This window comes from Podarcis tiliguerta (genome assembly GCF_965153285.1).
Source record: "Podarcis tiliguerta genome assembly, chromosome: 17".
Taxonomy (NCBI): domain Eukaryota; kingdom Metazoa; phylum Chordata; class Lepidosauria; order Squamata; family Lacertidae; genus Podarcis; species Podarcis tiliguerta.
Genome location: NC_139550.1, coordinates 32,747,700 through 32,762,110, shown reverse-complemented (window position 1 = coordinate 32,762,110; position 14,411 = coordinate 32,747,700). Strand labels below are relative to the sequence as shown.

The 14,411-nt window shown below is 45.9% G+C and overlaps 1 long non-coding RNA gene across 5 annotated transcripts; it reads right to left on the bottom strand.

The window, feature by feature from the left end:
• Positions 1-315: 315 nt before the first annotated feature.
• LOC310667901 lies at positions 316-11,882 on the bottom strand. Of its 5 annotated transcripts, none has more exons than XR_014506380.1 (2): positions 11,386-11,882; positions 316-3,382 (listed from the first exon to the last, which is right to left on the bottom strand). It is a non-coding gene; the product is annotated as an uncharacterized lncRNA (long non-coding RNA). The 5 variants fall into 5 exon arrangements; XR_014506381.1 differs by lacking the exon at positions 11,386-11,882 and adding an exon at positions 6,736-7,121; XR_014506382.1 differs by lacking the exon at positions 11,386-11,882 and adding an exon at positions 6,803-7,121.
• Positions 11,883-14,411: the final 2,529 nt, after the last annotated feature.

Sequence of the window (14,411 nt, the reverse complement as noted above, 5' to 3'; positions counted from 1 at the left end):
GAGGTGGCAGCACACACAAATACCTAACAAGTGATGTCTGAATGCTAGATCATGATAGGAACAATACAGATGCATTCTGAATTAATGGCATCTAGGCAAGCATCTCTTGCTTCGCTGAAAAGAAAATTTATATTGTGTTCCATCTGCAGCTCTTTCTGCTAAGGCTCTTTTTGGTCACGATACAACCATCACACCACCTTCAGCTCATTGGATGAAAGGTAGGATATAAATGTAGTAACACATAAAATACAAACGAAGGTTCCCAAGGGGCCTGTATTGAGCAATCCTGTTCATTCAATCATTTTTTTTCAGAAGAGAAGAGAACTTGAAAAACCAATGTGGTCATCATCTGTGCTTCCAATCGAAGGAACTTCTGCCATCAGGGTGCCACTACAGAGTAGGTCCTATTCTGTGTTACCACAATGAGGTTCACCTGCTGGTAGGACAAACTAGGGTTTCTGGATCTCAGGCTAGAGAGGAAATCTCTATTGTGCTCCATCTGCGACTCTTTGTGCTAAGACACTTTCAGGTTGCGGTGACTGAATCGTCAGAAGAAGCCCTATTCTGTGTCACCACGCGGCTCACCTGCAGGTAGAACACTCCTTTTGCTCCAGCTCCTCTTTCCTTCACACTTCCCAGAGTTCACTGTACCTGAAGTGAGAGTCACCTGCATTTGGGCTGTGCTGCTTTAGGTAAATTCACATTCTACCACTCAGTGGCCTTTTCTCAAGACAATTTTTTTTGTATCGGTCTCTCCTTTTTCCCATTTTTGTTTGTGGTGGTGTCTTGAAAGGTCTCTCCAAATAGCTCGCAACCCTCAAATGAAGCCAGCTCCTCCAGCAGAGTCCCAGAAGTCATGGTGGTAAGAAAAGCTGTTTGTTTTTTTGAAATTCATTTTCTGTAGGATTGGTGAAAGGTGGCTGTGGAGAAACTAGCGACTCTAGATCGCAGACCAAGAATGGGGTCCGCAGGACACAATGTCACCCTCAGATGGACAAACAAGAGGGTGAACAGTCTTCCTTCTTTCATACCAAGCTTAACGGCAGAGATTTAAGTCTGAATCTCATCTCTCTGTTGTGCCCCTCTAGATCAAAGGCTTATCCAGCTTCAAATAAAAATGGCAGTCAAAATGGCATTCAATGACTGAAGGACATTTAGGTGAGTATGCCTTCCTAGGCTAGGGAGAAAGTATCTTATTGTGTTCCGTCTGCAACTCATTGTGCAAAGACTCTTTCAGGTTGCGGTGACTGAGTTTTCAGAAGAAGCCCTATTCTGTGTCACCAAAATGAGGCTCACCTGCAGGTAGGAGAAGACTTCTTCTTTTGTTCCATCTCTTCTTTCCTTCAGGCTTCCCAGAGTTCACTGTACCTGAAGTGAGAGTCACCTGCATTTGGACTGTGCTGCTTTAGGTAAGTTCACATTCCACCACTGTGGTCCTTTTCCCCCCAAGAACATGTTTTTTGTATTGGTCCTTCCTTTTACCCGTTTTCTTTTCTGGTGGTCTCTTCACAGGTATCTCCAAAGAACTCCCAACCTTCAAATGAAGCCAGCCCTTCCAGTTGAGTCCCAGAGGTCATGGTGGTAAGAAAAGGATCACCTGCAGGTAGGAGAACACTTCTTTTGTTCCATCTCTTCTTTCCTTCAGGCTTCCCAGAGTATGCCTTGCTTGGCTAGGGAGAGAATCTCTATTTTGTTCCGTCTGCAACTCATTGTGCTAAGACTCTCTCAGGTTGCGGTGACTGAGTTGTCAGAAAATGCCCTATTCCATGTCACCACATTGAGGCTCACCTGCAGGTAGTAGAAGACTTCTTTTGTTCCAGCTCTTCAAGTTTCCAAGAGTTCACAATACCTGACGTTAGAGTCACCTGCATTTGGACTGTGCTGCTTTAGGTAAGTTCACATTCCACCACTCAGTGGTCTTTTTTCAAGACAAATGTTTTTTGTACTGGTCTCTCCTTTTCCTCGTTTTCTTTTCTGGTGGTCTCTTCACAGGTATCTCCAAAGAGCTCCCAACCCTCAAATGAAGCCAGCTCTTCCAGCTGCATCCCAGAAGTCATGGTGGTAAGAAAAGGTTCACCTGCAGGTAGGAGAACACTTCTTCTATTGTTCCATCTCTTCTTTCCTCCAGGCTTCCCAGAGTATGCCTTTCTTGGCTAGGGAGAAAATCTCTACTGTGTTCTGTCTGCAACTCATTGTGCCAAAACTCTTATCGGGTTGCGGTGACTGAGTTGTCAGAAGAGGCCCTATTCTGCATCACCACCATGAAGCTCACCTGCAGGTAGGAGAAGACTTCTTCCTTTGTTCCAGCTCCTCTTTCCTTCAGGCTTCCCAGAGTTCACTGTAACTGAAGTGAGAGTCACCTGCATTTGGGCTGTGCTGCTTTAGGTAAGTTCACATTCCGCCACTCAGTGGTCTTTTTTCAAGATAATGTTTTTTGTATTGGTGTCTCCTTTTCCCCATTTTCTTTTCTGTTGCTCTCTCCACAGTTCTCTCCAAAGAGCTCTTCTTAACATCTTAAGGTTTTCTTTTCCCCTGTGAATGTTCTCTCAGGTTTTGCTTTTCCCCTTGTTGCATTGCTCAAAAAAAAGCAAAAGACACTGGTGGTTGGTACTCCTGGTTCCCAGGACAAAGTTCAAGCCCCTGCGGTGTCCATGCTTTCTTCCAATGCAACTGCTATCTCTCTGTCTTGCTATCCCTCTCTATCCCACATTGCCCAAATAATGACTGGCTCCCTTTTCTTAAGCCAAAGTATTAGCATGGGAGGGGGGTGACATCAGTGACTGAGCTTGAATTTTAACTCCACCATTGCACCAAAGGACCATTTCAAGCACCACGGCAATGTGCTGTTGCTGGGAAGATGCTCACTTGATGCATCACTGGTGTGTGTCTAGGTCGCCTGGATTTGGTGCCTACTTCTCCTCCTAGCGTTCAGACTCACTGGTGTGAGAAGTCTCTCTATGCATCGTCTGCCTGCATTCCAGACACTACTGGAGGAGCAATTCTCCCTGCAAAGGTAACAGACAAGGTGACCTTATGGGGGAAACATGCTGTGGAGCTTGCTATGTAGGGTGGTGTTTATGTTTTTTTTGTTTTTTAACAATTCATGATCAATTGCTTACCAATCTTCTGTCAGTAAATGGTGGATCATGAAGCAAGGAGAATTGGGGAGAGACCTTGGCAGATGCAACTTTGTTGACAACTTTGTGTGATGCAGGTGCAGATGCAACTTTGATGGCAGGTGTTCTGGCAACTTAGAAAGTTCAGTGTCTACGTTTGCTTGCTTTCAGATTGGCAGGTACAACCAAACTATCGTGCAAGGAGGCCTCTGTTTCAAGGCTAGATTTGATGTGCTTTCTCTGTTTTTGGAGGTCACGTGGCAAGCCTGCAAATTAAAAAGATATTTTTGAAATAAAAAGTGTCAACAGAGGGATTTCCAATGCAACCCTATGCTTATCTAGTCTGGAGTAAACCCGAATTGGTTCAAAGGGACCTATTCCCAGCTAAGTGTATGTAGGATTGTAGCCTTTATGAAATCAGCCCTGAGTGCTCACTGGAAGGACAGATTGTGAAGCTGAGGCTCCAATACTTTGGCCACCTCATGAGAAGAGAAGACTCCCTGGAAAAGACCCTAATGTTGAGAAAGATGGAGGGCACAAGGAGAAGGGGACGACAGAGGATGAGATGGTGGGACAGTGTTCTTGAAGCTACAAACATGAGTCTGACCAAACTGCGGGAGGCAGTGGAAGACAGGAGTGCCTGGCTTGCTCTGATCCATGGGGTCACGAAGAGTCGGACATGACTAAACGACTAAACAACAACAACAACAGCCTTTATGATGCATCAGACTTGGTCTACATCTGCTGAAGGGGACTTAAAAATACTTGAGTAGATATAGGATGCAAAGATTTTTAATAAATTTGAGGCATGAGCCTCAAGTTAAGTGCAGTCATACCTCGGGTTGAAGTTGCTTCAGGCTGAGTGCTTTCGGGTTGCGCTCCGCGGCGACGCAGAAGTAACGAAATGTTCGCCACAGGCAGCACCCCCCTGGGACGCTAACTGCTCACTTCTGGCGGTGCCCCCGCAGGCGGCTAGCCCCACCCCCTGGTGCACAGCATCTCTGGAAACATGATAAATAGGTATTCCTATTTTTCTGTAGGGTGAGCCCAGTCCTGGACTTCGGACAAGGTCCACACCCCCGGATTCCTTTAACGGAATACCTTTAAGATTGAAGGGGCAGGTGATGGCCACACCTCCCTTCCTCCATCATAAGATCAACCAATGCCTAACCGCCAAACCTTACAAAGTTGTGATGGTTACTATGAGATAGGCGAAAACCAAATGGCCCATGCCAATTTGCCAAGTGGAAAAATTCCTATCAGGCCCCTCAATGGCAACTAACCGAGGTTTGGCAAGGCCAAATTTGAAACCTGAAAATAGGGAGGGAGGGAAGGAGATTGAGGAAATGAGTCAAGAGCGATGCTAAAGAGGATTGCCACCCAGAGGACGATTGGGAAGGAGGAGGAGAAGCCATCTTGCCTGTGGATCAGGTGACCCTAGCGCCTGTGCGCCATGACTGTGCTGCCGGGTGAACATTTCGTTACTTCTGCGGGTGCAATGCAGTGGAGGGTGTGTTACTCTGGGGCTTGGGTGCAGAAGATGTAGGCCAAGATGCCGAGCTGGAAAGCTGCGCATCACTAAACAGAGAGCCTGGGACATAGCAGGCAGCTCCTCAGACTCATGGCTGGAAGCACTGGCTGCAGTGTCAGGAATAAAATCAGGGGTAGACTCAGGGTCTGCATCTTGGCTCAAGTCCTCAGGCCTAAAGCGCTACATCAAGGTATCCAATTCAGCAAAAAACTGGTGCATCGCCGCAGGTCTTTTGCCATATCTGCCAATGCTGACTGCAATTGCCCTACTGCCTGGGCTGCAAGTGAGGAACCCCTTCCTAACTGGGCTGACTAGGACCGGACCCTGGTAGCCGGAGCACATTTTGACCCAGTGCCGGCAGCAGCGGATGCCTGGTTCTTCTTGGGAGCCATGAGACAACCCCAATCACAGTTCTAGAACTACTACAGAAAAAACCTGTTGCCCCAATTGGTTCAGCACCAGATGCACAGGCAAGCTTAGCTCAGAATTATTGACCAGGCAGTTACAATATGAACTGAATCAATCTTCAAATGATTTGACTGCCAAATATCCTGAGTGCCTGTAACAGTGATTAGTGCTAGACCAAATTAAGCAATATGGGACGCGAGTGGCGCTGTGGGTAAAACCTCAGTGCCTAGGACTTGCCGATCGTATGGTCGGCGGTTAGAATCCCCGTGGCGGGGTGAGCTCCCGTCTTTCGGTCCCAGCTCCTGCCCACCTAGCAGTTCGAAAGCACCCCTAAGTGCAAGTAGATAAATAGGTACCGCTTTATAGCGGGAAGGTAAACGGCGTTTCCGTGTGCTGCGCTGGTGCTGGCTTGCCAGAGCAGCTTCATCACGCTGGCCACGTGACCCGGAAGTGTCTCCGGACAGCACTGGCCCTCGGCCTCTTAAGTGAGATGGGCGCACAACCCTAGAGTCGGACACGACTGGCCCATACGGGCAGACCATGGGAACCTTCAATTACATCCTCTAAATCAGGCCTGAAGACCAAATGTGGTGCCCCATCCAACTTGAAAACATCCAGGGCGCTGCTTAGCTTTGCTAGTGTGCCAGCAGTTTTCTTGTTGCACCACTAAAAGGATTCCTTTGTACTGAATGCAAAACACCCAAACAAAACAGCAACCCACAACGTGATTGGTGCTAACCGTATAAGCAAAGTAACCAGATTCAAATAGAGGGACAATGCAGTGAAGCGCAGACTTACATGTGTTTCTTTTATTTTTATTTCAAATTTATTATTTATATTATTATTATGTTTTAAAGCTTCACTTAGAATCAAAATTCTGGAAATCAATTTTAATTGCGTAAAAATAAAAAAGTGATATTTAATCAAAATTAAGTAAATAAATAAACTTCAGCACGTAATTACTCATAATGGAAGCGGCTCACAAAATGCAAAATGCAGCAAGACGACCTGACAATCCCGCACAGCGGCGCAAAATTTCCCCCAGCCAAAGCCTTAAGCACAAGAAAACCGAGCCAAAAAGCAGTTTTAACACGCCTGCTACTATTGCTGCAGCTGAATGAGACTGCGTTGTATAACAGACTGATGGGTCGCCATCGGACCACGAGCGCGACCAAATGGCGGCCCACAGCCAAGCATCGCAGACCTGTAGAATATAGGTCGCTTGCCCACTTCAAAAATGGCCGCCGTAACCGTTAACGGTAAACGGAGCTTGTAATGAAACTCGCGTGGCCAAAAACAACACGGACGCCTCAGGACAGCAAAAGCCGGTGGGCGAAGAAATAATAATAATAATAAAATTATTTATACCTCGCCCACAGCGGCTAACACCAATGGGTTAACTGCCAGGAAAGGAAGGGAAGCTCGCTATGAGGAAGCCCTGCAGCCGGCAGAATAACACAGCAAAAGCCGGTGGGCGAAGAGAGGGTTGACTTTCAGGGAAGGAAATCAATTGCCCCCCCCAATAAAGCTCCACGAAATTAACCCACTTCGCTCTCCCAGAGCAAGCAAAGACCGAGAGGCGCCCAGGAGGCAAAGCGAGCTCCGTGGAGGAAGGAGGAAATGGAGCAAAGGGACTGGATGGGATGCAGGGAAGGCGGAACACACCAGCATCACACACACACACACCCTGAGGAAAGGTCCCAGTGGCTGCGCAGAGCCACGAAGCAGCCCCTTCCCCTTCACTCACACAGCTGGGCAACCTAAGAGTAGGAGGGGGTGTAATGATGGGCGGCTCTCCCTCCCGTGGCAGCGGCAGAGCGGCTAAGGGCGCCCCCAGATCTGCTCTCCGCCGTAGCTCGGGGGTTGGGGCAGCAGCTCTACCCGCAGCGGCCGAGGGAGCCGAGCCCCAGCGAGAGAGACCGAGAAAGGCAGAAGCCGGCAGTTGGAGGAAGCTCCCAGGCTCGCGCCTCGGTTTAAATGGGGCCCGGCCACGCCCCCCAGGCAGCGGATTGGCTGGCAGGCGAGGGAGGGGGCGGAGAAGGGGAGTTCAGGTCCAGAGCTGCCAAGAGAAAAGAAGAAACTCTTTTTTTTAAAAAAATAATAATATTTATTAGAAGTTTAAAAGTTACACAAAAAAGAAAAAAAAGAGAAAAGAGAAGAGAAAAAAAGAATAAAAAATTACATACAAAAAAGCAAAAAAACAGAATACATCAAAACACACACACACAAAAACAATACATCAAAAAAAACACAATACATCAAAATCCTTGTATTTCATTAACTTATTTCCTCGACCTCCTCACACCTCCCATTTTTGTATTCCAGTTGTTAATTATATCAGCAAATCCTTTCCGTCTTTCACTGCTTTCTATCTTTTAGTTATCTTAATTTATTTCTACCTTATCTTATCACCAAAACCTTAAAGTTTATTTATACTTAACTCCTTATAATATTTCTACTAAAGTCATGTAATTTCATTCCAACATTTCCTAACATTCATTAATTTTACAATATTTCTCTAAATAGATTTTTAATTTTTTTTCCCCAATCTTCTTCCACCGTCTCTTCTCCCTGGTCTCGGATTCTGTCAGTCCTTTCTATCAGTTCTACATAGCCCATCAATCTGGTGATCTTCTATCCGAGGCTCTTAACTCTTCTCCATGTCCCATCTGCAGGTCTTCTTCAAATTTATGCTTACACTTTACTTCCATCTTGACAGTTCCTTTATTCCTTGTCGGCAGATCAGCCCATACTCCATAGTCAAAACTAAAGTCCAAAAGATGTTTCAGGGCGAAAAGAAGAAACTCTTTAGGTTTGCCACAACTGTTGGTAGGATGTAACCTGGAAAAGGGAAGAAATACCAGCTAAGGAAGAAGGGCTACAGAAACGGAGGGAATATGCTGAAAAGGCGAAATGAACAGAAAAACTCAGAGACAAAGACAATAGAGAATTTTAAAAAGACTGGGAACCATTACTGAAACAATGTAAAGAAAAGGACTCACGAGTAGGGTTTGAGAAAACTCTTGCTGTTAACAGAAATAAATATAAAAACTATAAAAGCAAGCAGGGGAAGTCAATATGGGGGGAAAACCAGAAGAGAAGGTTTAGGGAGGGCAAAAACTGGGGAAATGTACGTCTTTTATTATGATGATTTGATATGTTGTAATATGATAAAAATGTAAAACTCAATAAAAACTTTTATTTAAAAAAGAAATGCCTAGAATCTTTCACTGCTTGGAGATTGCAGTGGCAATGAACAATATGCTCCGACAGACACGGTCCTTATTTTCTGGTGCTTGTTCTGGCAAAGATATAGTGGTACCTCGGATTACAGACGCTTCCGGTTACAGACTCCGCTAACCCAGAAATAGTACCTCGGGTTAAGAACTTGGGTTCAGGATGAGGCACCATTAGCTAAAGTGGTACCTCAGGTTAAGAACGGACCTCCAGAATGAATCACCGTATTTTTTGCTCTATAGGACGCTCCCGACCATAGGACGCACCTTGTTTTAGAGGGGGAGAACAAGAAAAAAAAATTCTCTCCCTCTCTGCGCAGGGCCCCTTCAGCGAAACGGCAGGAAAAACGGAGCCCCTTCCATTTCTCCTCCCGCTTCTCTGAAGGGGCACTGTGCAGAGAAGGAAAGCTGTGTAGCACCTCTCCAGCGAAGCAAAGCCAGGAGAGCAAGAGGGATCAGTGCGCAGCGATCCCTCTTGCTCTCCTGGCTTCAGCGAAACCAACGTGAAGCCTCCGGAGCGCGGCGGGAGCGCTCCCACTGCGCTTCGGAGGCTTCGCGTTGCTATCGCTGAAGCCACGGAGCCTGCATTCGCTCCATAAGACGCACACACATTTCCCCTTAATTTTTGGAGGGGAAAAAGTGTGTCTTACAGAGCGAAAAATACGGTAAGTTCTTAACCCGAGGTACCACTGTACTGGGCTTCTGGGGAGATGTTAGGGGGTTCCTTTTTCATGTCCCCGCAGTTTGGATCCTATTCAACTTAGTACATAACAAAGGGGTAAGGCCAATAGAATATACCAGCTCTAATTTCTAAGTAAACACACATCTGTTTGAAGATTTATTCAAGTGTGGGTCAAGATGAAATGGCGAGGGAGTCACCTTAATAATAAGATGATGAAAGGAGCAGTGTGAAAGGCACTTATTTATTTCCAGAATGTATTAATGTGGAAAGAAAATACTAATTCCTCACCAAAGCCCTGCAATGATTGCATGCTGAAAATGAAGACATTTGTACCCACTGGATTAATGCTGCAAGGGACTTTTTTATGTGTCATTATGACCAACAGGTGGTGGAGGGAGCAAGTCACAGTCCAGTGAGTGAGCCTGTCCCTGGCTATGCTACTGGTGTTAGCCCTCTCACTGGTCAAAGCTGAAGGAGTTAAGGGGCAGAGGGATTAGGAAAGAGACCCGGCTGGGGAAGGTGAAACAGGTTTGTAAACACGACTGAAAACAGTTTAGGTTAGATTTATAAAGTAAACAAAGGGGTTTTACTCTTCTGAAAAAGTACTGTTTATAACTTTAAAGAGTTACAATTAAATTTCACCTGTGAGCTTACACACACACACACACACACACACACACACACGGTATCTGTCTAAAATGTATTAGGAGAGGAAATAATATTTAAACCAAAGGGAAACGGAAAAAAAAATAGAAGACCAAAGAAGAATAAATCCTAATCAAAGAGGGACAGTCAATTGTGGACCAGTGGCACAGCAAAGTCAGGTGGTACCTGGTGTGGACTTTTTTTGTCTCTCCCCCCCCCCCCACATTGAAATTGAAATCTGTCAAAGAGAGCCATGCAGGTGATCTTGATCTCGGGTGCAGAACCTGCCTTCTCCCCCTCCCTTCCTCCACACCCCTCTGTCAAAGAGAGCCAGAAGATCTGGAGGGTGGCAATGTGAGAATGAACCTTTTCGGTGGTGACTCCCTGTTTGTGGAATGTTCTGGCACCATCATTATATAAAAATCATTTTTAACCAAGCCTTTTTTTAAAAAAAAATATTTATTAGAAGTTTAATAGTTACAGGGGAAAAAACAAAAGAGAAAAAGAAACAATAAAAGATTTAACAAACAATACATCAAAAATAAAAATAAAAAGAAAAAGAAAGACGAAAAACAATACATCAAAACAACTAGAAAAACAAAAGCATTTAAAAAACACATCCCATATTTCCATATCTTTACCTTTCATTTACTTGTTTCATCGACCTCCTCACACCTCCCTTTTTTGTATTCTAGTTCAATTAGCTATTTCAGCAAATCCTTTCCATCTTTTTCAATTTTTTGTTCTATAATTTATCTTAACACAATCTAACTTTAAATTTTCCACTTCAGCCCATTAACAATCAGTTTTTACTTAATTCTTTATAACATTTCTGCTAAAACCATATAGCTTCATTCCAGCATTCTGCTAGCATTCATTAATTTTGCAATATTTCTGTAAATATACTCTAAATTTTTTTCCAGTCTTCTTCCACCGACTCTTCTGCCTGGTCTCGGATTCTGCCAGTCATTTCCGCCAATTCCATGTAGTTCATCAACTTCATCTGCCATTCTTCCTGGGTGGGTAGATCTTGTGTCTTTCAACATTTTTAACCAGGCCTTTGCTTCTCAATTATCTTTGGCCTTGAGTGGGTGGAATGTTTTAATCCTGCCTTTTAAAAATAGGATTTTCCTTTATTTTTTCTTTCATGCTGCTTTCAATGTATGTGTTTGTAGGTACATAGATTGAAAGTTGCTTTGAATTACCATGGTAAAAAAGACCAATAAATTTAAATAATAATGATGATGATGATGATGATGATTTACTATGTCCTTTTGAACAGAATGCTACAGAGCACACTTAAATACTGTGCTAAGCTAACTGTCCCAGAACCATCCACTCCCTCAGACTGGATTGTATGAAAATAAAGTCTGAACATAACCTCATATAGGCCCTGTTCTAAGAGCTGCATTGACTGCCAGTTAATTTCTGGGTCCAATTTCCTGTACTCGCTGGCAGTGGCGTAGCGGGGTGGTGGTGCAGGGGGGGCCGGCCGCACCGGGCGCAACATCGGGGGGGGGGGGGCGCTCGCACTCGCAGCTCTCTGCCCCTACCTGGCTCACTCACACTCTCTCACTGCAGTGCTGGCTGTGCGAATCCGATCCGAGCCGCCGGGTCGCCGCCCACTGTGGAGGGGAGAGTGCCAGGCGTGCGGTGCGGAGAGAGAGCGAAGGACTATCTGGGGGAGGGACAGTGCAGCGGGGGGGGGGCGCGCAAATTACTTGCCTTGCCCCGGGTGCTGACAACCCATGCTACGCCACTGCTCGCTTGAGTGTTTTAAGCCCTAAATAACTTAGGCTGAAAGACCTCCTCCTTCCCTGCAGAACCTCACAGGTGTTAAGGTCAGCAGAGGGGAAGCTCTTGGGAGTTTCACAGCCCTCGGGATTCGGGGGTGGGGGTGGCCCAGAAGATGGTATTCTCTGTGGAATCCCCTAAATTGTGTAATTCCCTCCTCACAGATATGTGTGTGTGGCTTTGGGCAAAAGATGGAGATGTACCTTGGAGATGTGGGTTTTCAGGGCCCACTCTATTCCGTTGATTGTTAACTGTTTTAACTGTTTAAAATTTTGAATTTTGAATTGCAACCCACTCTGGGACCTGTTGGTAAAGGCTGTGTCATTAATGACGATGAGTATAACAACAGCAATGTGAAATAGTAGAAATTGCTTTGGGAATGTGCTTTTTTGGGTCACTAGCGCTAGTAATTAAGAGGAAAGGAGAGCAAAATTTTCAAGTTCAGAGGTCATCATGATTTCCAGCACTTATTTCAGCCCTGATACCTATAGTTGTTGATTTTTTGGAGGGAGGGGGAGAAGGCGGTAGTTTATTCCCATGAAAGTACACTTGCTTCAAGAGTTAAACTACAACCTGCTGACATCTTTTTTTTTTATTTCCACCATACTTTTCTGCCAAAAAGGCTCTCAAAGCAGTTTACAACAAAAATGCAATCCATACAAACAGTGGATTATTTTGATGAAATTATTTGGATATTGTGTTCTTAACCAATTACTTGTTGGTGGCCAAGCTCCCCACCTGCAATTTCCAGCATCTGACCTGAAGAATAATACCAAGAAGCAGCACTCCAGGGTGGGCGACTTTGCCCTATATAAGTGCAAAGTTCTATGAAACAATTTGGTATTCTTACTTTCATTCTCTCTTTCTTTCTTTTTTAAAAAAGCACTCTTTGGGTCAGACATATTTTATCAAATAAAAACAAAGGAACAAAATTTTAGAGGGGTTAAAAGGTTAAAACAGGCTTGACATCCACTTGGTTGGGAAGTTGTCTTGGTCTCTTTCTCCCTACCCCACCCTCCATTCATCCTATTAGTGACTGGATTAATTTTAAAGTATTCCATTCTAGATTAAAAATGTGCTTGTTCATTCAAATATCATTAAGAATAATACTTGTTAGTTTCTGCTTGCCATTCCTACTTATGCTGCTGAGTAAGATTTACTAAAATCTAGTTAACAATTATAAGGGACGCGGATGGCGCTGTGGGTAAAAGCCTCAGCGCCTAGGGCTTGCCGATCGAAAGGTCGGTGGTTCGAATCCCCGCGGCGGGGTGCGCTCCCGTCGTTCGGTCCCAGCGCCTGCCAACCTAGCAGTTCGAAAGCACTCCCGGGTGCAAGTAGATAAATAGGGACTGCTTACTAGCGGGAAGGTAAACGGCGTTTCCGTGTGCGGCTCTGGCTCGCCAGAGCAGCGATGTCACGCTGGCCACGTGACCCGGAAGTGTCTCCGGACAGCGCTGGCCCCCGGCCTCTTGAGTGAGATGGGCGCACAACCCTAGAGTCTGTCAAGACTGGCCCGTACGGGCAGGGGTACCTTTACCTTTACCTTTAGTTAACAATTATATAGTTAAAACAACAGGCATCTATTATCACCTGCAGGTAGGAGAAGACTTCTTCTTTTGTTCCAGCCCTTTTTTTCTTTTTGTTCCAACTCTTCTTTCCTTCAGGCTTCCCAGAGTATGCCTTGCTTGACTAGGAAGAAAATCTGTATTGTGTTCCGTCTGCAGTTCATTGTGCTAAGACTCTTTCAGGTTGCGGTGACTGAGATGTCAGAAGATGCCCTATTCTGAGTCACCAAAATGAGGCTCACCTGCAGGTAGGAGCACACTTCTTTTGTTCCAGCTCTTTTCTTCAAGTTTCCAAGAGTTCAGTGTACAGTGAAGTGAGAGTCACCTGCATTTGGGCTGTGCTGCTTTAGGTAAGTTCACATTCCGCCACTCAGTGGTCTTTTTTCAAGACAATGTTTTTGTATTGGTCTCTCCTTTTTCCCATTTTCTTTTCTGCTGGTCTCTCCACAGGTCTCTCCAAAGAGCTCCCAACCCTCAAATGAAGCCTCAAAGGATGCCCTCTTGCTGGAGGGTCCCAGAAGTCATGGTGATAAGAAAAGGCTCACCTGCAGGTAGGACAACACTTCTTCTTTTGTTCCAGCTCTTCTTTCCTTTTGTTCCAGCTCTTCTTCTGATCAGGCTTCCCAGAGCATGCCTTGCTTGGCTAGAGAGAAAATCTCCATTGTGTTTTCCCATTTTCTTTTCTGCTCTCTCCACAGAGCTCTACTTAACATCTTAAGGTTTTTTCCCCCCCTGAGAGAACATTCACAGAATGTTCTCTCAGGTTTTGCTTTTCCCCTTGTTGCATTGCTCAAAAAAAAGCAAAGGTGGTTGGTACTCCTGGTTCCCAGGACGGGGTTCAAGCCCCTGCGGTGTCCATGCTTACTTCCAATGCAACTGCTATCCCTCTCTATCCCTCTCTGTCTCTCTATCCCACACTGCCCAAATAACAGCTGACTCCCTTTTTCATCCCTGAGGGAGGGTGACATAGCTACACCGCGGCCCCCCCCCCGGGCTGCTCACTGCTCGCCGTGGGCAGCACCCCCCCCCGGGACAATTGCCGCTTGCTGCGGGCGGCACATACCCCTGGGATGCTCACGGCAGGGGGCTCCCCTCTGGGATGCGCCCTGCGGTCAGCTAGCCCCACCCCTGGGTGCACACCACCTCTGGAAACATGGATAAATGGGTCTTCCCCATTTCTGTAGGGTGGAATGTGAACTTTGAAGCCTGCTCATCACTTCGCTGCCCTGTGAATCAGCAGGAATTGCAGCCTGCTGAATTGAGGAAATGGAAAAAAGCTGGGGGGATCCTCGGTGGGCCCAGCCCGGGCCCGGTACACACCTTCGACAGCTGGAGGAACTACGCCAAGCGCATGGACCGGCTATGCCAGCATCCCCAAAAGAAGAAGTGCCCCGCTTGAGAGCCAGTGTGGTGTAGTGGTTAAGAGCGGTAGTC